Genomic DNA, 25763 nt, shown 5'->3' with positions numbered 1-25763 from the left:
TAATTATCGGCCTCTTCCTCCCGGAAAGCATGAACAAAAAGAGTCTGGCCATTGTCAAGGTGCCTAATTAAAGGGTGGTCCCTGACGTCCAAAGACCCCTGGAGTCACATGTAAATACAAAATGATCGCTGGCCTGAAAAGACGCAGCTTGGTCCCGTCAAGCCAGCGTCCACGTCTTCTCTTGTCCAAAGTCCGGGGTTAAGCCGGGCTGAACACGGCCTCCTATGTGACCCCCCCCAGTGCAGTGTGTGTGTGTGTGTGTGTGTGTGTGTGTGTGTGTTTGGCATGACCAAGTTTAGATTATCAGAGTGCTCTGAAAGAGAAACAGCCCAATTAATCCAAAAATGTGGCCGTAGTGCCAGGGGTTATCCCAGAAAATGACTTGGGTGCGGTGGGGTGCACCATGGAATCCATGGTTGTGTGGACCCCCCTGACTGGCAGCCATAAATAGATTCTTTCTCTAACACGCTTAATCCTGCTAAACAGCAACAAATCCTATTAGACCATGAATTAGAAATCCTTCTTCTCCACCTCAACAATTCCTCGGCTGAGGAGAAACCTCCCCCTCCTCCCACTCCTCCTCCTCCTCCTCAGTATAACGCCCACGTTCCAAACACAGACACTGTTGGAGGAATTTGTATGTGCTGGACGTCCAATCATGGGCACGGTGATTGCTTATACGTTTGCAATAAGGCCTTGGGGTTTCTGGTGTCTTGGACCAGGCTTAGGCTGCGGTTCTAGCGGTTCTACGGATCTAAACGCCAGAAGAAGGATAATTGCTGGTGAAAGTGAAACTCGAGAGTACGTTATCCCAGGAAGGTATGAAAACGACATCGGAATCAGAATCAGAAATCAGATATACTTTATTAATCCCCAGGGGGAATTTAAATTTTCAGCACAATTCCATTCAAGATCAGACAAACATTAAAGGGAGACAGAACAGGATCACTTACAAAAAGGTAAGCTGCAGGTAAACAGGGGAAGGGGGAACAAAAAACAAAACATCGGTCTAAGCCTGCGCCCCTGGAGAAGGGGTCCAGACTGAGGCCACGGCAAAAAAACAACTCATAGCCAGAAACATCCATCCAATCCATCCATCTACTTCCGCTTATCCGAGGTCGGCTCGCGGGGGCAGCAGCCTAAGCAGGAAAGCCGAGACTTCCCTCTCCTCAGCCACTTCATCCAGCTCTTCCCGGGGGATCCCGAGGCGTTCCCAGGCCAGCCTTGAGACAAAGTCTTCCCAATGTGTCCTAGGTCCTCCCCGTGGCCTCCTACCGGTTGGACATGCCCTAAACACCTCCCTCGGGAGGCATTCAGGTGGCATCCTGACGAGATGCCCGAACCACCTCATCTGGCTCCTCTCCATGTGGAGGAGCAGCGGCTTTACTTTGAGTTCCTCCCGGATGACAGAGCTTCTCACCCTGTCTCTAAGGGAGAGCCCCGCCACCTGGCGGAAGAAACTCATTTCGGCCGCTCTTATCTTTTCGGTCATGACCCAAACTTCATGACCATAAGGAAGGATGGGAACATAGATCGACCAGTAAAGTGAGAGCTTTGCCTTCCGGCTCAGCTCCTTCTTCACCACAACGGATCGGTACAACGTCCGCATTACTGAAGACGCCGCACCGATTCGCCTGTCGATCTCACTCTTCCCCCACTCGTGAACAAGACTCCTAGGTACATGAGCTCCTCCACTTGGGGCAGGGTATCCTCCCTAGCCTGGGGATGGCACTCCACCCTTTTCCGGGAGAGAACCATTTTTCTGACTTGGAGGTGCTGATTCTCATTCCGGTCGCTTCACACTCGGCTGGGATCCGATCCAGTGAGAGCTGAAGATCCCAGACGGATGAAGCCATCAGGACCACATCATCTGCAAAAAGCAGAGACCTAATCCTGCGGCCACAAAACCGGAACCCCTCAACGCCTTGACTGCGCCTAGAAATTCTGTCCATAAAAGTTATGAACAGAATCGGTGAGAAAGGGCAGCCTTGGCGGAGTCCAACCCTCACTGGAAATGTGTTCGACTACTGCCAGCAATGCGGACCAAGCTCTGACACTGATCGTATAGGGAGCGGACTGCCACAATCAGACAGTCCGATACCCCATACTCTCTGAGCACTCCCCACAGGGCTTCCCGAGGGACACGGTCGAATGCCTTCTCCAAGTCCACAAAGTACATGTAGACTGGTTGGGCAAACTCCCATGCACCCTCAAGAACCCTGCTGAGAGTATAGAGCTGGTCCACAGTTCCACGACCAGGACGAAAACCACACTGTTCCTCCTGAATCCGAGGTTCGACGGGAAACATCAAAGATAAAAAAAGACAGAGGACATTAAAATAGCAGGGCTGATACAACCAGCAACTTCTGCATCCAGCTGGGAATAAAAAGTCCAAGAAACATATACACTGTGGTGGCCTCTGTGATGTTTCACGCCATGGTCTGCTGGGGAGGAGGGAGAGACAGGAGCAAACCCAACAAAGCAACCAAGAGATCCGACTCCACCCTCGGCCGCCCACAAACTCTCGGCCAGTGTCCAGTCTGCATGGATGAGCGAGGATACGTCCGAGGAGACCGAGGAGACCCTGCTCATTCAGCCGAGACACTGTGAAGCCTGTCCGTCCGCAGCCCTGTCTCTTCTTCTTCTCTCCTCCAGTCTCTCCAAATGGACTCTAGTGTGGCAAAGACCCAGCGGCTGGTCTCCACGGCCAAAAGGCTCCCGGGAGGCAGATCCAGAAGTCCACAAAAAAGCACCGTAGAAGTCACGATAGTGCTGCCCCTTTGAGACATTTAGAACTTGCTGGATGAAGTCCTGCTTGCCAATGTATTCACATCCGATCTCGTAGCTGCCCTTCGCCGCATGGACGGAAATATATCTTCCATTACAACCCCTTTGAGAAGCAATGTTCATCAACCTCTGATAACAGCAGGAGGCACTGTGCTGAAAGAAGTTGAGGACTTCAAATATCTGGGCGCATGGGTCAACTCAACTGAGCAAGATCTAAAAGTGAGGAAGGCACTTGCATGGCATGACCAGTTTATGGAACTCCAATCTCCCCAGCCAAATCAAACTCAGCTTCTTCTACCCGACAGTTGAGTCCGTTCTACTCTATGGCAGCGAATGCTGGACCCTGAAGCCAATCCTGGAGAAGTCTCTGGATGGATGCTACACCAGGATGCTGCGTGCAGTGCTTAACATCAACAAGAGTGCGCACGTAACCAACAGAATCCTCGACAAGGGAATACCAAGGGTGAGCGAGAAGATCAGGACACTGCCAAAGGCATCAGGAGCTGCCAGTTAGCAAATTGGTGCTGTGGGAACCAACACATGGGCATCGGTCAAGAGGACGTCCCACACTAACATACGTGGACATACTTAAGAAGGATGCAGGAGCTCAGAGTACCAAGGAACTGGCCAAATGTGTGGAGAATCGGGACGACTGGAAGCAATGATGCAAGGCTGGTCTGAGGACGACCTAGAGAGAGTTCATGGAAAGCTGCCGGTTAAGACATGACTACGACTAACGGCTCTTTATGATTCATACCACGCCCAACTCTGAGGCTTTTGAGATGAAACGTCCCTGAAAGAGCGCAGTCATCTTATCCCCCCGCCCCCGCGAGATGCCATAAAGGGATGTCTGTTTTGGGGAGAGACCAGAAGTAGAGCTTGTCTCTTTGATGAGCCATGAAGCTTATCTCAGCAGCCATGCCAGCAGCACATTGATGTCTCAGGCCTCAAGGTTACTGCAGGATATTGGACCATGTCCCGCCACAGGGGCTGTGACTTTTGCATAAGAAGGGGTTCGCAACTGTGAGATCTCCAAATTGGGGATCTCGAGGTGGGTGGTGGGGGGACTTTAATCCACAGCTCGTATAGCTGGGAGCGGCCCAAACATCAGCAACACAAAGAAGGGAGTGTTTTAAAGTGTGTAACGTTTCACTCCCACTATCACCCTTCCTTTATCTCCAAAGAAATAATCCTTCTCGGCCAGCCTGGCTCCAACTTGTGTGTTGTATCTTCTTCATGGACAAGGATACAGAAAGTTAACTGGGATATACAGTACTTTAGAGGAGTCAGTGTACAACTTGTGTATAGATTTACCATCAACACCAGCATTATTGTCCGTCATGATCCCACATGACAGGTTTGGACTGTAGTTCTTTTCCTGTGTTTCCACCATGGACACATACTTTTAAACTTCCTCATCTGTCCTCATTAGGAACACTTCAGAAAACCACTGTCAGTAACTACAGTTGGTCGCTACATCTGTAAGTGCAATTTAAAAATCTACTATGCAAAAGGCGAAAGCCATTTATCAACAACACCCAGAAACGCTTGGCTGGGCCCAAGTTCATCTAAGATGGACTCATGCAAAGTGTAAAAGTGTTCAGTGGTCTGATGAGTCCACATTTCTAATTGTTTTTGGAAACTGTGGACGTCGTGTCCGTCCTTCGGACCAAAGAGGAAAAGAACCATCCGGACTGTTCTAGGGTCAAAGTGTAAAAGGCAGTATGGGGGTGTATTAATGGCCAAGGCATGGGAAACTTACACATCTGTGAAGGCACCTTTAATGCTGAAAGGTACATACAGGTTTTGGAGCAACATATGTTGTCATCCAAGCAACGCTATCATGGACGCCCCTGCTTATTTCAGCAAAACGATGCCAAGCCACGTGTCAAAACATCGTGGCTTCATAGTAAAAGAGTGCGGGTACTAGACGGGCCTGCCTGTAGTCCCGACCTGTCTCCCGTTGAAAATACGAAGGCTAGAATAGCAGAAGGAAGACTGTTAACAATTTAAGCTGTACATTAAGCAAAAATAAGAAATAATTCCACTTCAAAAACTTTTCCAAGTGTTGTTAAAAGGAAGGGCCATGTGACACACTGCTATAAATGACATTTTTGCAATGTGCTGCTGCTATTAAAGGCCCAATGAAATGATATTTTCTTATTCAAACGGGGATAGCAGGTCCATTCTATGTGTCATACTTGATCATTTTGCGATATTGCCATATTTTTGCTGAAAGGATTTAGTACAGAACATCGACGATAAAGTTTGCAACTTTTGGTCGCTAATAAAAAAGCCTTGCCTGTACCGGAAATAGCAGACGATGTGCGCGTGACGTCACGGGTTGTGGAGCTCCTCACATCTGAACATTGTTTACAATCATGGCCACCAGCAGCAGGAGCGATTCGGACTGAGAAAGTGACGATTTCCCCATTAATTTGAGCAAGGATGAAAGATTCGAGGATGAGGAAAGTGAGAGTGAAGGACTACAAAAAAAAAAGACGAGGGCAGTGGGAGCGATTCAGATGTTATTAGACATATTTACTAGGATAATTCTGGAAAATCCCTTATCTGCCTATTGTGTTACTAGTGTTTTAGTGAGATTATATAGTTGTACCTGAAAGTCGGAGGGGTGTGGCCACGGGTGTTGTGACCGCCAGTGTCTCTGAGGGAAGCCAGGTTTCTCGACGAAGCGAAGCGAAGGCAGCCGTTGGGCTTTTTTTCCCCCTCCTCCATGGTGGAAGCATCCCACATTTGGGGGCGGCCGGTCGGAGGAGGCAAGAGAGTCGCAGCTGCCTCTTTGACAGTTGCACGAGGAACAACGCAAGCTCCGATCATGTCTACGGTAAGAGCCGACTTATTACCACAATTTTCTGACCGAAACCTGCCGGTTGACATGTGGTAGAGAACCATGTTCGCTTGACCGCTCTGTTCCATAGTAAAGCTTCACCTTCGGGAATGTAAACAATGAAACACCGGCTGTGTTTGTGTTGGTAAAGGCAGCCGCAATACACCGCTTCCGACCTACAGCTTTCTTCTTTGACGTCTCCATTATTCATTGAACAAATTGCGAAAGATTCAGCAACACAGATGTCCAGAATACTGTGTAATTATGCGATTAAAGATGACGACTTATAGCTGGGATCGGGCTGGAACAACGTCATCATACCGACGTTTTCAACAGGATACTTCGCGCGAAATTTAAAATTGTAATTTATTAAACTAAAAAGGCCGTATTGTCATATGTTGCAACGTTAATATTTCATCATTGATATATAAACTATCAGACTGTGTGGTGGGTAGTAGTGGCTTTCAGTAGGCCTTTAAATTCTAAGTTCATGATTATTTGCAAAAAAAGAACAAAGTTTCTCAGTGTGAACATGAAGTATCTTGTCTTTGCATTCTATTCAATTGAATATAAGTTGAAAATTATTTGTTGTATTCTTTTTATTTACCATTTACACAAGGTGACAACTTCACTCCTTTTGGGGTTTGTAGACTAAGCTTGCAGGGAGCAAGGAAGCAAGGAAACACCTCGCCAGTTGATCATGTCCAAATTGTACACAGACTTGTGAACTTGTCGCCGCTATGAATAATTAGTCTATGTTTGCATTTATAATAATAACAATATGACTAATACTTGGCTAATATTCAAGTCATAAAATGTAAATGGATTATTGTTGTTGGTGCTTTTTGAATGTTTATTTACTGTATTTTATGGGGCAATAGTGGAGCTCCCATTGGCTGCGCTGTAATTCTTTTTTTTAAATCCATCCGTGGTCACGTCTTGAATAAAGATTGTGAACGATGGGCAGAATTCCCCAAAAAGTGAACATGTGTGTGCATTTGTGTCAAAGTGTTGTAGAAGTTGTGCATCCTCCTCTTCCTCCATGTGTCTTATCTCCCAATTAGAGGAAGTGGAAATAAACAAACACATCCTCATTAGTGTAGGAGAGCAAAGGAGGCGGGCAGGAGGCCATTTGCTTTTTCATGTTTGCTATTGTTTGTGTGCACTTGTTGTTTGTGTGCACTTGTTGTTTGTGTGCATTTATTGTTTGTGTGCATTTATTGCTTGTGTGCATTTATTGTTTGTGTGTACTTATTGGGCGGTATAGTTCGGTTGGTAGAGCGGCCATGCCAGCAACTTGAGGGTTGCAGGTTCAATCCCCGCTTTCACCATCCTAGTCATTGCCGTTGTGTCCTTGGGCAAGACACCTGCTCCCAGTTTAAATATAGCTTAGATATTGGGTTTCACTATGTAAAGTGCTTTGAGTCACAAGAGAAAAAGCACTATATAAATATAATTCACTTCACTTCACCTATTGTTTGTGTGCATTTATTGTTTATTTGTATTTATTATTTGTGTGCACTAATTGTTTGTGTGCACTTATTGTTTGTGTGCTTTTATTGTTTGTGTGCATTTATGGCTTTTGTGCATTTATTGCTTGTGTGCGCTTATTGTTTGTGTGCATTTATTGCTTCTGTGCATTTATTGCTTGTGTGTACTTATTGCTTCTGTGCATTTATTGTTTGTGTGTACTTATTGATTGTGTGTACTTATTGTTAGTGTGCACTTATTGTTTGTGTGCATTTATTGTTAGTGTGCACTTTTATTGTTTGTGTGCACTTATTGCTTGTGTGCAATTATTGTTTGTGTGCTCTGATTGTTTGTGTGCATTTGTTGCTTGTGTGCGCTTATTGTTTTTGTGCATTTATTGCTTGTGTGTACTTATTGTTTGTTTGCATTTATTGTTTGTGTGCACTTATTGTTAGAGTGCACTTATTGTTTGTGTGTACTTATCGTTTGTGTGCAATTATTGTTTGTGTGCTCTTATTGTTTGTGTGCATTTATTGCTTGTGTGCATTTATTGCTTGTGTGCGCTTATTGTTTGTGTGTACTTATTGTTTGTGTGCTCTTATTGTTTGTGTGCATTTATTGCTTCTGTGCATTTATTGTTTGTGTGCACTTATTGTTTGTGTGCATTTATTGCTTGTGTGCATTTATTGTTTGTGGGCACTTATCGTTTGTGTGAAATTATTGTTTGTGTGCTCTTATTGTTTGTGTGCATTTATTGCTTGTGTGCGCTTATTGTTTGTGTGAATTTATTGTTTGTGTGTACTTATTGTTTGGGTGCATTTATTTTTTGTGTGCTCTTATTGTTTGTGTGCATTTATTGCTTCTGTGCTTTTATTGCTTGTGTGCTTTTATTCTTTGTGTGCACTTATTGTTAGTGTGCACTAATTGTTTGTGTGCATTTATTGTTAGTGTGCACTTATTGTTAGTGTGCACTTATTGTTTGTGTGAATGTATTGTTTGTGTGCACTTATCGTTTGTGTGCAATTATTTTTTGTGTGCTCTTATTGTTTGTGTGCATTTATTGCTTGTGTGCGCTTATTGTTTGTGTGCATTTATTGCTTGTGTGCACTTATTGTTTGTGTGCTCTTATTGTTTTTGTGCATTTATTGCTTGTGTGCACTTATTGCTTGTGAGCTTTTATTCTTTGTGTGCACTTATTGTTTGCGTGCACTTATTGTTAGCGTGCACTTATTGTTAGTGTGCACTTATTGTTTGTGTGCACTTATCGTTTGTGTGCTCTTATTGTTTGTGTGCTCTTATTGTTTGTGTGCATTTATTGCTTGTGTGCGCTTATTTTTTGTGTGCATTTATTGTTAGTGTGCACTTATTGTTAGTGTGCACTTATTGTTTGTGTGCACTTATCGTTTGTGTGCAATTATTTTTTGTGTGCTCTTATTGTTTGTGTGCATTCATTGCTTTTGTGCATTTATTGCTTCTGTGCATTTATTGCTTGTGTGCTTTTATTGTTTGTGTGCACTTATCGTTAGCGTGCACTTATTGTTAGTGTGCGCTTATTGTTTGTGTGCACTTATCGTTTGTGTGCATTTATTTTTTGTGTGCATTTATTGTTTGTGTGCACTTATTGTTGGTGCATTTATTGCTTGTGTGCACTTATTGCTTGTGTGCTTTTATTGTTTGTGTGCACTTATTATTTGTGTGCTCTTATTGTTTGTGTGCATTTATTTCTTGTGTGCACCTATTGCTTGTGTGCTTTTATTGTTTGTTTGCTCTTATTGTTTGTGTGCATTTATTGCTACTGTGCATTTATTGCTACTGTGCATTTATTGCTTGTGTACGCTTATTGTTTTTGTGCATTTATTGCTTGTGTGTACTTATTGTTTGTGTGCATTTATTGTTTGTGTGCTCTTATTGTTTGTGTGCATTTATTGCTTGTGCGCATCTATTGTTTGTGTGCATTTATTGTTTGTGTGCACTTATTGTTTGTGTGCACTTCTTGTTTGTGTGCATTTATGGCTTTTGTGCATTTATTGCTTGTGTGCGCTTATTGTTTCTGTGCATTTATTGTTTGTGTGCTCTTATTGTTTGTGTGCATTGATTGCTTCTGTGCATTTATTGCTTGTGTGTACTTATTGCTTGTGTGCAATTATTGTTAGTGTGCTCTGATTGTTTGTGTGCATTTATTGCTTTTGTGCATTTATTGCTTGTGTGCGCTCGTTGTTTTTGTGCATTTATTGCTTGTGTGTACTTATTGTTTGTGTGCATTTATTGTGTGCATTTATTGTTTGTGTGCACTTATTGTTTGTGTGCAATTACTGTTTGTGTGCTCTTATTGTTTGTGTGCATTTATTTCTTTTGTGCATTTATTGCTTGTGTGTACTTATTGTTTGTGTGCATTTATTGTTTGTGTGCACTTATTGTTTGTGTGCTCTTATTGTTTGTGTGCATTTATTGCTTTTGTGCATTTATTGCTTGTGTGTACTTATTGTTTGTGTTCACTTATTGTTTGTGTGCACTTATTGTTTGTGTGCATTTATTGCTTTTGTGCATTTATTGTTTGTGTGCAATTACTGTTTCTGTGCTCTTATTTTTTGTGTGCATTTATTGCTTGTGTGCATTTATTGCTCGTGTGCACTTATTGTTTGTGTGCACTTATTGTTTGTGTGCATTTATTGCTTGTGTGCACTTATTGCTCGTGTGCACTTAGTTTGTGTGCACTTATTGTTTGTGTGCATTTATTGCTTGTGTGCACTTATTGCTCGTGTGCACTTATTGTTTGTGTGCATTTATTGCTTCTGTGCATTTATTTCTTGTGTGTACTTATTGCTTGTGTGCATCTATTGTTTGTGTGCACTTATTGTTTGTGTGCAATTACTGTTTGTGTGCTTGTATTGTTTCTGTGCATTTATTGCTTCTGTGCATTTATTGCTTGTGTGTACTTATTGTTTGCGTGCATGTATTGCTTGTGTGCACTTATTGCTTATGTGCACCTATTTTTTGTGTGCACTTATTGTAGCGGCGAACAGCTGCCTCGTCAGCTGATGCGCGAGCTCGCAACTGCGGCGACTTGGCAACCAGCCAAACCCCAATTAAAAAAATAAGACATGAAATTATATTTTATGGTCAAGCACATCCGCATCCATATTCACCTTGGCAACCCCAAGTTAGCTGTATAATTCGGCATTAGTTCAGCCAGTCTGTTTATATGATCACCTGATCTATTCACATTCACGCGCAGGCAGCGCGCTCCCGTCTCACCTGCTGGTGCCCGAGTCCGGTGTTGTGCCGAATTCTGCACCCCCGCCGTAAAATGCACCCCCTGTCGGGAGCGCGCTTACGTCACTCGGTTGCATCACCCGTCTCGAAAAGTAGCTAAACTCTGCTAAAATCGCCTCTTTCGGCATAAAAATGTACATAACAAGGTGAATAATCCAAGTTGTCTTTACTTTGGATATATTAATGGATGGATTAATTGTGATTCTTCAATGATTTCGCCGTCATTGCCTTTAATGATTTCGTCGTCATTCAGGTGGGTACATCGCCCCTTTCGGCATAAAAAAGTACATAACAAGGTGAAATAATCCAAGTTGTGTTTACTTTGGATTTATTAATGGATGGATTAATTGTGAGCCTTTAATGATTTCGCCACAATTCAGATAAGGCGAAACAATAACCATTTAATATAGGAATATTTGCTGTCCCGAAAATGTATTGAAGTATTGTATTAAAGAATATATACACCAAAGTAAGCCTCTATATGTACTTTTTTAGAGACATCAAGGAGAACGAATGTTTGCTGCTTCACTCGACGGGATCCAATACATGTATTTTAAAAATATGACATTTTCTTTAACTGTAAGAAGCTCATGGGTGGATGGATGATACATTAATAAATGAATGCATCTGATACCTATCGTTGTTTTGATTTTAAGAATTTTCAAACTGAACATTCACAAATAACTTTACCAAAAGTACCCGAAATACCAGAGATGGAGTTATGGTGGGGGTGCATTTTCAGTGAAGAGTTGATTCCAGCTGCCTGAACATCTATCTATCTCTGGCTAGGATGGTCGTAGAGACATGAAACTCACCCTAGTAACTCATCCTTACCCCATCTGTATACTGTGAAAACCATGTGATGATTGGACCCCCACAGGCGGAGTTAGGGGGGGGTGCATTTTCAGGCAGCACCAACAGCCCACCTGCCGGAAAATGCATCCCCTAGCTATCTCTGGCTAGGATGGTCGTAGAGACATGAAACTCACCCTAGTAACTCATCCTTACCCCCTATGTATACTGTGAAAACCATGTGATGATTGGACCTCCACAGGCGGAGTTAGGGGGGGTGCATTTTCAGGCAGCACCAATATCTCTGGCTAGGATGGTCGTAGAGACATGAAACTCATCCTAGTAACTCATCCTTACCCCATCTGTATACTGTGAAAACCATGTGATGATTGGACCTCCACAGGCGGAGTTAGGGGGGGTGCATTTTCAGGCAGCACCAATATCTCTGGCTAGGATGGTCGTAGAGACATGAAACTCACCCTAGTAACTCATCCTCACCCCATCTGTATACTGTGAAAACCATGTGATGATTGGACCCCCACAGGCGGAGTTAGGGGGGGGGGTGCATTTTCAGGCAGCACCAATATCTCTGGCTAGGATGGTCGTAGAGACATGAAACTCACCCTAGTAACTCATCCTTACCCCATCTGTATACTGTGAAAACCATGTGATGATTGGACCTCCACAGGCGGAGTTAGGGGGGGGTGCATTTTCAGGCAGCACCAACAGCCCACCTGCCGGGAAATGCACCCCCTAGCTATCTCTGGCTAGGATGGTCGTAGAAACATGAAACTCACCCTAGTAACTCATCCTTACCCCCTATGTATACTGTGAAAACCATGTGATGATTGGACCTCCACAGGCGGAGTTAGGGGGGGGTGCATTTTCAGGCAGCACCAATATCTCTGGCTAGGATGGTCGTAGAGACATGAAACTCACCCTAGTAACTCATCCTTACCCCATCTGTATACTGTGAAAACCATGTGATGATTGGACCTCCACAGGCGGAGTTAGGGGGGGGTGCATTTTCAGGCAGCACCAACAGCCCACCTGCCGGGAAATGCACCCCCTAGCTATCTCTGGCTAGGATGGTCGTAGAGACATGAAACTCACCCTAGTAACTCATCCTCACCCCCTATGTATACTGTGAAAACCATGTGATGATTGGACCTCCACAGGCGGAGTTAGGGGGGGGGGTGCATTTTCAGGCAGCACCAATATCTCTGGCTAGGATGGTCGTAGAGACATGAAACTCACCCTAGTAACTCATCCTCACCCCATCTGTATACTGTGAAAACCATGTGATGATTGGACCCCCACAGGCGGAGTTAGGGGGGGGTGCATTTTCAGGCAGCACCAATATCTCTGGCTAGGATGGTCGTAGAGACATGAAACTCACCCTAGTAACTCATCCTTACCCCATCTGTATACTGTGAAAACCATGTGATGATTGGACCCCCACAGGCGGAGTTAGGGGGGGGTGCATTTTCAGGCAGCACCAATATCTCTGGCTAGGATGGTCATAGAGACATGAAACTCACCCTAGTAACTCATCCTTACCCCATCTGTATACTGTGAAAACCATGTGATGATTGGACCTCCACAGGCGGAGTTAGGGGGGGGTGCATTTTCAGGCAGCACCAATATCTCTGGCTAGGATGGTCGTAGAGACATGAAACTCACCCTAGTAACTCATCCTTACCCCATCTGTATACTGTGAAAACCATGTGATGATTGGACCTCCACAGGCGGAGTTAGGGGGGGGTGCATTTTCAGGCAGCACCAACAGCCCACCTGCCGGGAAATGCACCCCCTACCTATCTCTGGCTAGGATGGTCGTAGAGACATGAAACTCACCCTAGTAACTCATCCTTACCCCCCCTGCATAGTGTGAAAACCATGTGATGATTGGACCCCCACAGGCGGAGTTAGGGGGGGGTGCATTTTCAGGCAGCACCAACAGCCCACCTGCCGGGAAATGCACCCCCTAGCTATCTCTGGCTAGGATGGTCGTAGAGATATGAAATTCACCCTAGTAACTCATCCTTACCCCCTCTGTATAGTGTGAAAACCATGTGATGATTGGACCTCCATAGGCGGAGTTAGGGGGGGGGTGCTTTTTCAGGCAGCACCAATAGCCCACCTGCTGGAAAATGCATGTTTTTCCACTCTAAACTCTCTCCCTTTGTTTATAATGCCAATTTTTTGCTGGATTTAGTCTCTATAAACTCCAAGGAAAACAATACCCGGCTGGGGACAATTTTTGAAATTGGTCTCCAAACTAAGGCATGCGGGCCGAAAGCGGCCCGCCGACGTCCAAAATCCGGCCCCAGGATTTTTATTCATGTTTTGAATTTTTGGGACATGGGGGACTTGTGGGAATCCATCCCAGGTAAGATTATGAACATTTTGAGGACTTTTGCCTACTTTCCCAACTTTCCCCCCCACTTCCAGTGTGACTTTGCGGTGTGCGCTATGGACATGCTGGGCATCCCTTGACTCGGGTGGCCAGCTGCGGGACTTGTGTGATTGATTTTTTAAAACTTTGAGGACTTTTGCCTACTTTCCCAGCTTTTCCCCCACTTCCAGTCAGTTGTGGTGTATCGCTATACATGGGCTATTATTAGGAAGAGGCGTTTATTTGGTAATATACAGTATATATATATATATATATATATATATATATATATATATATATATATATATATATATATAAATCACTTAGATTTATATCGCGCTTTTATAAACACTCAAAGCGCTCACAGAGAAGTGGGACCCGACATTCATTCACACCTGGTGGTGGTAAGCTATATCTGTAGCCACAGCTGCCCTGGGGTAGACTGACGGAAGTGTGGCTGCCAGTTTGCGCCTACGGCCCCTCCGACCACCACTAATCATTCATTCATCATTCATTCACCAGTGTGAGCAGCACCGGGGGCTAGGGGGAAGTGTCCTGCCCAAGGCAGTGATTTTTTTTGGATGTCAATAGGTGGGAAGCGAACTTGAAACTCTCAGGTTTCTGGCCGGCCGCTCTACCCACTACGCCATGCCGCGCCTATATATATATATATGTATATATTACACACACACATTGTTGTATATATACATATAAATATGTATACATATATATATATATATATATAGACATACATGTGTAGATCTACACATGTATGTCTATATATATATGTATACATATATATATGTGTATATATATCACGATGTGTGTGTATATATATATATATATATATATATATATATACTGTATATTACCAAATAAACGCCTCTTCCTAATAATAGCCCATGTATAGCGATACACCACAACTGACTAGAAGTGAGGGAAAAGCTGGGAAAGTAGGCAAAAGTCCTCAAAGTTTTAAAAAATCAATCACACAAGTCCCGCAGCTGGCCACCCGAGTCAAGGGATGCCCAGCATGTCCATAGCGCACACCGCAAAGTCACACTGGAAGTGGGGGGGAAAGTTGGGAAAGTAGGCAAAAGTCCTCAAAATGTTCAAAAATCTTACCTGGGATGGATTCCCACAAGTCCCCCATGTCCCAAAAATTCAAAACATGAATAAAAATCCTGGGGCCGGATTTTGGACGTCGGCGGGCCGCTTTCGGCCCGCATGCCTTAGTTTGGAGACCGATTTCAAAAATTGTCCCCAGCCGGGTATTGTTTTCCTTGGAGTTTATAGAGACTAAATCCAGCAAAAAAATGGCATTATAAACAAAGGGAGAGAGTTTAGAGGGGAAAAACATGCATTTTCCAGCAGGTGGGCTATTGGTGCTGCCTGAAAAAGCACCCCCCCCCCCTAACTCCGCCTATGGAGGTCCAATCATCACATGGTTTTCACACTATACAGAGGGGGTAAGGATGAGTTACTAGGGTGAATTTCATATCTCTACGACCATCCTAGCCAGAGATAGCTAGGGGGTGCATTTCCCGGCAGGTGGGCTGTTGGTGCTGCCTGAAAATGCACCCCCCCCTAACTCCGCCTGTGGGGGTCCAATCATCACATGGTTTTCACACTATGCAGGGGGGGTAAGGATGAGTTACTAGGGTGAGTTTCATGTCTCTACGACCATCCTAGCCAGAGATAGGTAGGGGGTGCATTTCCCGGCAGGTGGGCTGTTGGTGCTGCCTGAAAATGCACCCCCCCCTAACTCCGCCTGTGGAGGTCCAATCATCACATGGTTTTCACAGTATACAGATGGGGTAAGGATGAGTTACTAGGGTGAGTTTCATGTCTCTACGACCATCCTAGCCAGAGATATTGGTGCTGCCTGAAAATGCACCCCCCCCTAACTCCGCCTGTGGGGGTCCAATCATCACATGGTTTTCACAGTATACAGATGGGGTAAGGATGAGTTACTAGGGTGAGTTTCATGTCTCTACGACCATCCTAGCCAGAGATATTGGTGCTGCCTGAAAATGCACCCCCCCCTAACTCCGCCTGTGGGGGTCCAATCATCACATGGTTTTCACAGTATACAGATGGGGTAAGGATGAGTTACTAGGGTGAGTTTCATGTCTCTACGACCATCCTAGCCAGAGATATTGGTGCTGCCTGAAAATGCACCCCCCCTAACTCCGCCTGTGGAGGTCCAATCATCACATGGTTTTCACAGTATACAGATGGGGTAAGGATGAGTTACTAGGGTGAGTTTCATGTCTCTACGACCATCCTAGCCAGAGCTATTGGTGCTGCCTGAAAATGCACCCCCCCTAACTCCGCCTGTGGAGGTCCAATCATCACATGGTTTTCACAGTATACAGATGGGGTAAGGATGAGTTACTAGGGTGAGTTTCATGTCCCTACGACCATCCTAGCCAGAGATATTGGTGCTGCCTGAAAATGCACCCCCCCCTAACTCCGCCTGTGGGGGTCCAATCATCACATGGTTTTCACAGTATACAGATGGGGTGAGGATGAGTTACTAGGGTGAGTTTCATGTCTCTACGACCATCCTAGCCAGAGATATTGGCGCTGCCTGAAATGCACCCCCCCTAACTCCGCCTGTGGGGGTCCAATCATCACATGGTTTTCACAGTATACAGATGGGGTAAGGATGAGTTACTAGGGTGAGTTTCATGTCTCTACGGCCATCCTAGCCAGAGATATTGGTGCTGCCTGAAAATGCACCCCCCCCTAACTCCGCCTGTGGGGGTCCAATCATCACATGGTTTTCACAGTATACAGATGGGGTAAGGATGAGTTACTAGGGTGAGTTTCATGTCTCTACGACCATCCTAGCCAGAGATATTGGTGCTGCCTGAAATGCACCCCCCCCTAACTCCGCCTGTGGAGGTCCAATCATCACATGGTTTTCACAGTATACAGATGGGGTAAGGATGAGTTACTAGGGTGAGTTTCATGTCTCTACGACCATCCTAGCCAGAGATATTGGTGCTGCCTGAAAATGCACCCCCCCCTAACTCCGCCTGTGGAGGTCCAATCATCACATGGTTTTCACAGTATACAGATGGGGTAAGGATGAGTTACTAGGGTGAGTTTCATGTCTCTACGACCATCCTAGCCAGAGATATTGGTGCTGCCTGAAAATGCACCCCCCCCTAACTCCGCCTGTGGGGGTCCAATCATCACATGGTTTTCACAGTATACAGATGGGGTGAGGATGAGTTACTAGGGTGAGTTTCATGTCTCTACGACCATCCTAGCCAGAGATATTGGTGCTGCCTGAAAATGCACCCCCCCCTAACTCCGCCTGTGGAGGTCCAATCATCACATGGTTTTCACAGTATACAGATGGGGTAAGGATGAGTTACTAGGGTGAGTTTCATGTCTCTACGACCATCCTAGCCAGAGATATTGGTGCTGCCTGAAAATGCACCCCCCCCTAACTCCGCCTGTGGAGATCCAATCATCACATGGTTTTCACAGTATACATAGGGGGTAAGGATGAGTTACTAGGGTGAGTTTCATGTCTCTACGACCATCCTAGCCAGAGATATTGGTGCTGCCTGAAAATGCAACCCCCCCCTAACTCCGCCTGTGGAGGTCCAATCATCACATGGTTTTCACAGTATACAGATGGGGTAAGGATGAGTTACTAGGGTGAGTTTCATGTCTCTACGACCATCCTAGCCAGAGATATTGGTGCTGCCTGAAAATGCACCCCCCCCTAACTCCGCCTGTGGAGGTCCAATCATCACATGGTTTTCACAGTATACAGATGGGGTAAGGATGAGTTACTAGGGTGAGTTTCATGTCTCTACGACCATCCTAGCCAGAGATATTGGTGCTGCCTGAAAATGCACCCCCCCCTAACTCCGCCTGTGGGGGTCCAATCATCACATGGTTTTCACAGTATACAGATGGGGTGAGGATGAGTTACTAGGGTGAGTTTCATGTCTCTACGACCATCCTAGCCAGAGATATTGGTGCTGCCTGAAAATGCACCCCCCCCTAACTCCGCCTGTGGAGGTCCAATCATCACATGGTTTTCACAGTATACAGATGGGGTAAGGATGAGTTACTAGGGAGAGTTTCATGTCTCTACGACCATCCTAGCCAGAGATATTGGTGCTGCCTGAAAATGCACCCCCCCTAACTCCGCCTGTGGGGGTCCAATCATCACATGGTTTTCACAGTATACAGATGGGGTAAGGATGAGTTACTAGGGTGAGTTTCATGTCTCTACGACCATCCTAGCCAGAGATATTGGTGCTGCCTGAAAATGCACCCCCCCCTAACTCCGCCTGTGGGGGTCCAATCATCACATGGTTTTCACAGTATACAGATGGGGTGAGGATGAGTTACTAGGGTGAGTTTCATGTCTCTACGACCATCCTAGCCAGAGATATTGGTGCTGCCTGAAAATGCACCCCCCCCTAACTCCGCCTGTGGAGGTCCAATCATCACATGGTTTTCACAGTATACAGATGGGGTAAGGATGAGTTACTAGGGTGAGTTTCATGTCTCTACGACCATCCTAGCCAGAGATATTGGTGCTGCCTGAAAATGCACCCCCCCCTAACTCCGCCTGTGGAGGTCCAATCATCACATGGTTTTCACAGTATACAGATGGGGTAAGGATGAGTTACTAGGGTGAGTTTCATGTCTCTACGACCATCCTAGCCAGAGATATTGGTGCTGCCTGAAAATGCACCCCCCCCTAACTCCGCCTGTGGAGGTCCAATCATCACATGGTTTTCACAGTATACAGATGGGGTAAGGATGAGTTACTAGGGTGAGTTTCATGTCTCTACGACCATCCTAGCCAGAGATATTGGTGCTGCCTGAAAATGCACCCCCCCCTAACTCCGCCTGTGGGGGTCCAATCATCACATGGTTTTCACAGTATACAGATGGGGTGAGGATGAGTTACTAGGGTGAGTTTCATGTCTCTACGACCATCCTAGCCAGAGATATTGGTGCTGCCTGAAAATGCACCCCCCCCTAACTCCGCCTGTGGGGGTCCAATCATCACATGGTTTTCACAGTATACAGATGGGGTGAGGATGAGTTACTAGGGTGAGTTTCATGTCTCTACGACCATCCTAGCCAGAGATATTGGTGCTGCCTGAAAATGCACCCCCCCCTAACTCCGCCTGTGGAGGTCCAATCATCACATGGTTTTCACAGTATACAGATGGGGTAAGGATGAGTTACTAGGGTGAGTTTCATGTCTCTACGACCATCCTAGCCAGAGATAGCTAGGGGATGCATTTTCCGGCAGGTGGGCTGTTGGTGCTGCCTGAAAATGCACCCCCCTCTAACTCCGCCTGTGGGGGTCCAATCATCACATGGTTTTCACAGTATACAGATGGGGTAAGGATGAGTTACTAGGGTGAATTTCATGTCTCTACGACCATCCTAGCCAGAGATAGATAGATGTTCAGGCAGCTGGAATCAACTCTTCACTGAAAATGCACCCCCACCATAACTCCATCTCTGGTATTTCGGGTACTTTTGGTAAAGTTATTTGTGAATGTTCAGTTTGAAAATTCTTAAAATCAAAACAACGATAGGTATCAGATGCATTCATTTATTAATGTATTCATCCATCCACCCATGAGCTTCTTACAGTTAAAGAAAATGTCATATTTTTAAAATACATGTATTGGATCCCGTCGAGTGAAGCAGCAAACATTCGTTCTCCTTGATGTCTCTAAAAAAGTACATATAGAGGCTTACTTTGGTGTATATATTCTTTAATACAATACTTCAATACATTTTCGGGACAGCAAATATTCCTATATTAAATGGTTATTGTTTCGCCTTATCTGAATTGTGGCGAAATCATTAAAGGCTCACAATTAATCCATCCATTAATAAATCCAAAGTAAAGACACCTTGGATTATTTCACCTTGTTATGTACTTTTTTATGCCGAAAGAGGCGATGTACCCACCTGAATGACGACGAAATCATTAAAGGCAATGACGGCGAAATCATTGAAGAATCACAATTAATCCATCCATTAATATATCCAAAGTAAAGACAACTTGGATTATTCACCTTGTTATGTACATTTTTATGCCGAAAGAGGCGATTTTAGCCGAGTTTAGCTACTTTTCGAGACGGGTGACGCAACCGAGTGACGTAAGCGCGCTCCCGACAGGGGGTGCATTTTACGGCGGGGGTGCAGAATTCGGCACAACACCGGTAATTAGACAGCTGCGTCCAATCAAGGTGTGCATGAGACGCCACCGCAGCGCAGACTCGAAGAAGGTTTTCTATCCTTGACGATAACTCAGAGTTGTGCCAAAAGAGAACCAAAACCAAAAGCTGAACGGTAAGATTACGCTTTATTCCTGTGACGCTATGTGCCTCGTCTGGAGGCTACATACAAACAGGGTTTATTTAGATGTTGTTTGGTAAGGAAATGTTCATGCATATCCTTTACTTGGTCTGATAAATGTTGGAACAGTTTGCTTCATCAGGAGGGTGAAGTGGCTCAATTTAAAGCAGGGGTCTCAAACACGCGGCCCGTGGGACAATTGCGGCCCGCACCTTAATATGAAAACTTAATGTTGGTGCGGCCCGCAAGTTTTGTATGAATAACGCTTCACAGCGTCATACTTGCATACCCTGGCCTTTTCCGGGGGACTCCCAGGTGTCAGTGCCCCTCCAGGGGTAATCATTCTCCCGAATTCCCCCCTAACGACGATATTAAGGCCAATACGGCCTTTTTAGTTTACTAATTTGCAATTTCTAAATTTCCCGAGAGTTTCTTCTTAAACGTCGCGTAATGATGTGTACGCGTGACGTCACGGACTGTTAGGAAATATGAGCGCTGCACACACACACAGCTAAAAGTTGTCTGCTTTAACCGCATAATTACACAGTATTTTGGACATCTGTGTTGCTGAATTTTTTGCAATTGTGTTCAATTAATAATGGAGAAGTCAAAGTAGAAAGATGGAGGTGGGAAGCTTTAGCCTTTAGCCACACAAACACACGGTGATTCCTTGTTTAAAATTCCCGGAGGTGAAACTTTAGTATGGTCAAGCGAACATGGATCCCAGCCGAATGTCAACCAGCAGGTTTCGGTGAGAAAATTGTGGTTAAAAAGTCGCTTCTTACCGGAGATCAGCTGGGCTTGCGCCGTCCATAACGCTGCCGTCGACTTCCCTCAGACACTGGCGTCAACACACCCGTGGACACACCCCTCCGACTATCAGGTACTATTTAACTCACTAAAACACTAGCAACACAATAGAAGGATAAGGGATTTCCCAGAATTATCCTAGTAAATGTGTCTAAAAACATCTGAATCCGTCCCAATGCAATCACGTTTTTTTTTTCCTAGTCCTTCACTCTCAATATCCTCATCCACGAATCTTTCATCCTCTCTCAAATTAATAGGGAAATTGTCGTTTTCTCGGTCCAAATAGCTCTTTTTGTTGGAGGCTCCCATTAAAAACAATGTGACGATGTGAGGAGCTGTCACGCCAAATTTCTTCCCCCCTACAAAAACCTTACCCCCGGAAGACATTTGGCGTGACAGACCCTCTAATGCCTGAAGGACCTTAATGCAGGCCACACAGCTGCCTGTTTTAAAATCATTATAGTTGGCTGATTGTCATTGGTGAAAAAATATTAGCATTCCAGCATGCTAACCTTTCAAGCTATTTTTGCTTCGCTAATTTTGCAGCTGTAACCCTTGCTTAAAGCAACCCACACAGCTGTCTGTTTTAAAAGCATTATAATTGGCTGATTGTCATTGGTGAAAAATAACGGTAAGGAAAAAATATTAGCATTCCAGCATGCTAACCTTTCAAGCTATTTTTGCTTTGCTAATTTTGCAGCTGTAACCCTTAAGAGTCATATAACTTGGTATTATCACGCCCTCATTGGGGTCCTTCAGGCATTAAAGGGTCTGTCACGCCAAATGTCTTCCGGGGGGAAGGTTTTTGTAGGGGAGAAGAAATTTGGCGGGACAGAGCCCTCAACGGGTGACGTCATCGTCTGCGACTTCCGGTACAGGCAAGGCTTTTCTATTAGCGACCAAAAGTTGCGAACTTTATCGTGGATGTTCTCTACTAAATCCTTTCAGCAAAAATATGGCAATATCACAAAATGATCAAGTATGACACATAAAATGGACCTGCTATCCCCATTTAAATAAGAAAATCTCATTTCAGTAGGCCTTTAACGGCCTCTACAATCCGTACAAACAGCGTGCCAGCCCAGTCACAGGTTGTATTTGGCTTCTGAAGACACAGTAAGTGACTGCAAGACATAGTTGATCAACAGCCATACAGGTCACTCTGAGGGTGGGCGTATCAACAACGTTATCACTGTTACAAATATCTGCCACACTGTGAACCCACACCAAACAATAATGATAAAGAGTGTTAATTTTGACAGCAAAATTTGATTTAGTTTTAGTCATAGTCTTTTGACTAAAATGTAATTTAGTTTTAGTCATAATTTAGTTATTTAAATTGTTCTGGTTTTAGTCTAGCTTTAGTTGACGAAATATAAGATTATAGTCGACGAAAGCTACAGTAGATTTAGTCGACTAAAGGTTAATATGTAAACTTTCCCTTCAATTTCTGAAAGTCGAAGCAAAACAGCGGAAAAATCACTGATACAAGTCGTATTTTGATGAAAATCATGTCTCAAATTTAGTATTTCACAATAAGCCGTGTAATAAACGAGATAACGTCGAGTGAGTTGTATGTTGTGGAAAATGCTTACCTGTGTGTGGATTTCGGGGTGATTCGACTGTAAATGACGCTTCAAGTTGTGTTTTTCCCCGTAATCCTCGCGCTGTTCTTCTTACACTGCATCTTGTAATCTTTGACGTCAAATATAAAATTTCCCCATATGTCCTCTCCCCTCTTCCTCCCCGGCGTTGACATGTTGTCTTCTGCAGCGCATTCCCGGGTCAGTCTCAAACGCAAACTACGTTTACGTGACTTCCTTACCACGTCGCTCTGATTGGTTCTCTTCCCAACTCCTCCCGCCTCCTACTAACGAAATGAGTTCCGGTTGGATCTTGTCTCTGGCAGACATTTTCGTCTCGTTTTTATTCGTTGACGAGTATGTCAATAGATAGATAGTACTTTATTGATTCCTTCAGGAGAGTTCCTTCAGGAAAATTTAAATTCCAGCAGCAGTGTACACCTCGTACAATACACCTCGTCATCGTCTTAGTCCACGTAAATTATTTTTTATTTAGTTATTGTCTCGTTTTAGTCAGGGGGAAAAAAAGGTCGTTGACGAAAACTGACAAATTTTTCGTCAACAAAATTAACACTGATGACAAACACGTTTTGGGAGAACATCCGCACCGTAACACAACAAAAGCACAAATACCCAGAATCCAATGCAGCCCTAACTCTTTCGGGCTACAATAGGGGGCGTGGTTGGGGCGACGGAGGTGTAAATCGTACAATATATTGTTGTCCGGGTGGAAACCGGGAGAATGATTGCCCCGGGAGATTGTCGGGGGGAGCACTGATATTCGGGTGTTTCCCGGAAAGAACGCGGGAGTTGGCAAGTATGTTGCTAGGGCGGGAAAGCCGTTCAAAGAAGGTGAATTCATTAAAAAATGCATGTTAGATTTTTGTAAGAAATCTTTTCTTGGGGCCCAGCCACACCCAGTTTCTGCATCCAGTGGCCCCCAGGTAAGTTGAGTTTGAGACCCCTGATTTAAAGTGTTGGATTGAAGTATGCTGGATCTGTTAGTGAGGGCTTAGGAAACATGTCACTTTTCTACCAGTAGACAACATTTAAGATCTGAGTGTTTCACTGCTAAATAAATACATTTATATTGGGTATGTATTTTAAATATGTATATAAAATAAGTGGTTAATTGTTATGGTATTTGCATATTGGGTTTTCTGCTGCATTTATTTGTGTTTTTGGGGTTAAACGTATTTTATATGTATCTTTGTGCATTTATGTTGACAATTTATTTAAAATCTGTTTTAACTTAAAGGGAACATATTAGTAAATGTTCTCGTACTTGTTTAATGGTTAAACGTTTGATAGCCTAATTATCCATCCATCCATTTTCTACCGCCTATTCCCTTTCGGGGTCGCGGGGGGCGCTGGCGCCTATAGCCTAATTAGTAATTTTAAATTATGGGATTAATAATAGATTTTTGTACAGCATGTTAATCTTATGCAGTCTGATAATTTATATATCAATGATGAAATATTAACATTGCAACACATGCCAATACGGCCTTTTTAGTTTACTAAATTGCAATTTTAAATTTCCCGCCAAGTGTCCTGTTGAAAACATCGCAGTATGATGACGCGTGCATTTGACGTCTCGTGTTGTAGCGGACATTATTTTCCAGCCCGATCCAAGCTATAAGTAGTCTGCTTTAATCGCATAATTCCACAGTATTCTGGACATCTGTGTTGCTGAATCTTTTGCAATTTGTTCAATTAATAATGGAGACGTCAAAGTAGAAAGATGGAAGTGGGAAGCTTTTAGCCTTTAGCCACACAAACACTTGTTTAAAATTCCCGAAGGTGAAGCTTTACTATGGAAAAGAGCGGTCAAGCGAACATGGATCCCGACCACATGTCAACCGGCAAGTTTCGGTGAGAATAATGTGGTAATAAGTCGGCTCTTACCGTAGTTATGAGCGGAGCTTGCATCCTCCTGCAGTTGCGGACTATTACCTCCTACCACCGGAGACACTGGCGGTCAACACACCGTTGGCCACACCCCTCCCACTTTCAGGTACTATATAATCTCACTGAAACACTACTAACACACTAGGCGGATAAGGGATTTTCCAGAATTATCCTAGTAAATGTGTCTAATAACATCTGAATCGCTCTCACTGCCCTCGTCTTTTTTTCTCTTTTTTTTTCTAGTCCAGGGGTAGGGAACCTATGGCTCTAGAGCCAGATGTGGCTCTTTTGGTGACTGCATCTGGCTCTCAGATAAATTTGAGCTGACGTTGCTTAACACGATAAGTAATGAATAATTCCACTTGTTAAAAATAACGTTCAAAATATAAAACATTCTCATGCATTTTTAATCCATCCATCCGTTTTTCTACCACACCTGTTCAAAAAGTTGCGTTAATGGTAAGAAGTTATTTATTTAGTATCAATTAGTGTGGGGCTTGCCTTCCTGGGTGTTCCTCAGACCCCCAAGCACCGACATGAGATCCTGTTTCAGGGTTACAATATTGTTTTATTTTTCAAAAAGTCTCTCAGTTGCTTTCCAGGAATTGCATTTTTCTCTTTCGTTCCCGCTTGCGCTCTGGCTCCAGCCCCAACCCCACCCCGTCTCTCCTCCTGGCTGCTGCTTATAACAGAGCGACAGGTGATTAGAAAACAAGGCCCAGGTGGGCCATCTACGCACCTGTCGCTTGTTTCCAGGCCGGTCTTGGCACATCCCCAGTTCGCTGCAGGCCCGCAGGCCACGCCCCCTCCACAGTTAGCTTCAGAATAACAATGTTATTACAAAGAACAAGAGACCTAATATACTCTACAAATGTTGGTCTTACTTAAAATTGCGCGCGTTTAATTGTGTTCAGTGTTAAAAAAATTATAATATGGCTCTTACGGAAATACATTTTAAAATATTGGGCTTTTTGGCTCTTTTAAGCCAAAAAGGTTCCGACCCCTGTTCTAGTCCTTCACTCTCAATATCCTCATCCACAAATTTTTAATTCTCGCTCAAATTAATGGGGAAATTGTCGCTTTCTCGGTCCGAATCGCTCTAGCTGCTGGTGGCCATGATTGTAATCAATGTTCAGATGTGAGGAGCTCCACAACCCGTGAAGTCACGCACACATCGTCTGCTACTTCCGGTACAGGCAAGGCTTTTTTTATTAGCGACCAAAAGTTGCGAACTTTTATCGTGGAAGTTCTCTACTAAATCCTTTCAGCAAAAATATGGCAATATCGCGAAATGATCAAGTATGACACATAGAACGGACCTGCTATCCCCGTTTGAATAAGAAAATCTAATTTCAGTAGGCCTTCAAAGGTTTTTCACCGAAAAGCTAAAAACCAAGTCTGTACAACGCTACCAAAGACTCTAAAAGCTGCTATAAAGGCGAAATAAGCTGTTTCATTGTTTGAAGAAATTGTCGCAAATTAAAGGAAATTAAAAGGGAAAAAAATGACGGTCTGGTCTTTTGAG

At 44.3% G+C, this 25763-nt stretch overlaps 1 protein-coding gene and 1 long non-coding RNA gene across 4 annotated transcripts in view; one reads left to right on the top strand and one right to left on the bottom strand.

Moving 5' to 3' along the window:
- The window catches only part of kcnq1.2 (potassium voltage-gated channel, KQT-like subfamily, member 1.2), a 508250-nt gene that overhangs the window by 333146 nt on the left and 149341 nt on the right, over positions 1-25763 (top strand). The window lies entirely within an intron of this gene.
- On the bottom strand, positions 19166-19793 carry LOC133562995 (uncharacterized). The gene is made up of 2 exons (XR_009808975.1): positions 19545-19793; positions 19166-19302 (listed from the first exon to the last, which is right to left on the bottom strand). It is a non-coding gene; the product is annotated as an uncharacterized LOC133562995 (long non-coding RNA).

Source organism: Nerophis ophidion, linkage group LG12 (assembly GCF_033978795.1).
Source record: "Nerophis ophidion isolate RoL-2023_Sa linkage group LG12, RoL_Noph_v1.0, whole genome shotgun sequence".
NCBI classification, from domain to species: domain Eukaryota; kingdom Metazoa; phylum Chordata; class Actinopteri; order Syngnathiformes; family Syngnathidae; genus Nerophis; species Nerophis ophidion.
Note: the sequence above shows the minus strand (reverse complement) of the source record. Positions and strands in the feature narration are given on the sequence as shown.